This window comes from Orycteropus afer, unplaced genomic scaffold, assembly GCF_000298275.1.
Source record: "Orycteropus afer afer isolate SDZICR_OR568_19922 unplaced genomic scaffold, OryAfe1.0 scaffold00314, whole genome shotgun sequence".
Classification (NCBI taxonomy): domain Eukaryota; kingdom Metazoa; phylum Chordata; class Mammalia; order Tubulidentata; family Orycteropodidae; genus Orycteropus; species Orycteropus afer.
The window spans coordinates 2,287,574-2,289,907 of NW_006921901.1; positions in this window are offsets into that span (position 1 = coordinate 2,287,574).

Below are 2,334 nucleotides of genomic sequence, written 5' to 3' on the forward strand. Positions count from 1 at the left end.
TGGCTGGCGGGCTTGAACCGCCAGCCTTCTGGTGAGCAGTCAAGTGCCTTAGGCACTATGCTACCAGAGTGAAATCAATCAATCACAGAAGGACAAATAGTTCAGTATTGTAAAAAGTCCAGGAAAATTTATACATGAAAGTAAACTTTCTTTGTTGATTACCAGGGGTGGGAGGGGAAGGAACGCTGCAAAAAAAAAAAAAAATCCATTGACCTATGTCACTTTAGTTTTGTGTTTTTCACTGTACATAGATGATATTTCAATAAAATGTATTTAGGAGTTAAAAAAAAAAAACATTGTTCTATATCCTACTTTGGTAGGTAGTAACTTGGATCTTAAAAGTTTGTGAGCTGCCATCTAAAATGCAACTATTGTTCTCTCCTCATCTGGAGCAAAGAAGAGTGAAGAAAATCAAAGACATATGGAAACAATTAGTCAAAGGGGCTAATTCACTCTGGGAACCTCAGCCTACATGACCCTGACACCAGAATAACTAGATGGTGGCCAGCTACCAATGGCAGTCAGAAGGGGCTAAAAATTGGAGATCCTGGATAGAGTGTGAGAAAAACTGAAACAAAATTAGAAAACATTGTAAAGACCAAAATTACTGGTCAGAAAGAGACTGCAGAAACTCCCAAGACTATGGCCCCAAGTTATTCTTTAGGTCTGGAATTGGACTCACTCCTGTGGCTCAACTGTCAGCCAAAAAATAGACAGGCCTACTAGCCAAACAACTACACTAGAGATGCACTCCTTAGAACAGTCAACTATGAGGGATCAGAAGGGCAGCATTTGCAGAGGAAAAGGCCGCTGAACAAGGCAGGAATGCATAGGTAAGAAGGACAAGGGGAAGGGGTAACTATACAGAGGAGGGGAGAGGAGAGATGTTACATTGTGGGGATTGCAATCAACTAGTGAAACAAAATGCTATGAACTGTTGAATGTAAAACGGATCTGCTTTGTAAAATTGTACCCAAACCACAATGAAAAAGTCAAAAATAAAAATATTAACGGACTGCAGGGGGAAAAAAAAAAAAAAACCACTACCGTCTTCACTATGGATTATACCTCAACATAAAGAAAACAAAGTCACGAAACAACATCACGAAAACAGAAATGTTGAAGTTGTCAAGGACTTCATTTTACTTGGATCCACACACAATCAATGCCCATGGAAGCAGCAATCAAGAAATCAAAAGACATACTGCATCGGGCTAATCTGCTGCAAAAGATCTTTCTAGTGTTAAAAAGCAAAGATTTCGTTTTGAGGACTAAGGTGTGCCTGACCCAAGCCAGGTTATTTCCATTGCCTCATATGCGTATGAAAACTGGACAGTGAATAAGGAACCCTGAAGAATTGATGCATCTGAAGTATGCTGTTCTTAAAGAATATTGAATATACTATGGGCTGCCAGAAAACGAACAAATCTGTCTTGTAAAATGGATAGCCAGAATGCTCCATGGAAGCAAGGTTAGCAAGATTTGTTGTTTTTGTTGTTTTGTGCCGTTGAGTCGGACCCGACTCATAACGACCCCTCCTTGGGTTTCCGAGGCAGGGCAGTAGCAAGATTTAGTCTCAAGTATTTTAGACATGTTGTCAGAAGGGGCCAGTGCCTGGAGAAGAATTATCATGCTTGGTGAAGCAGAGTTATCAGCGAAAAAGGGAATATCCTCAACGACACGGAGCAACTATGGGCTCAAGCATGGCAACAACTGTTAGGATGTCGCAGGACCCGGCAGTGTTACGTTCTATTGTGTACATAGGGTGGCTAAGGCGTAACCGACTCAATGGCATCTAACAAGAATATCTATTCTCGGTATTTCCTACAGAGATTAAATGACAAGCAAAGCCACTGGCACAGAGTATGGCCTCAGTAAATGTTACCCCAAAGTTCCTCAATATCAAAGCTTTCAAACGTAAAGTTCTTTTTTCAGCGGCCACTCCGAGATCAACAGGAGTACCACACACTTCCAGCCCGGGCGTCTCTCGAGGGAGAGTCCAGCAGGAAGGACCCGATGGGTGGCCGGCTCCGCCCCAGTCAGGCATCCCGCACGCCTTATCGATTTCGCTCTGCTCTCCAAGCGCTGCGCACTCAGATCATCAATCGCTAGCGACTTTTCCTCCCTAGTTCCCAAAGTCGGAGTGCCAGCGAGTATTTGGCTCCAACGCGGAATGAGGCACAGCCTAGGACAGCCCTAGCCCGATGCACCGCGGCCGCGCGAGGCCCCCGACGCCACCACCCTCGCCTGCGCGCTGACGCCGGGGTCCCACCCCTCGGAGAGCCGAGGCTTGCTGGGTCTGCGCCCTCCTTCTCAGTCACCCTTCTTTCCACC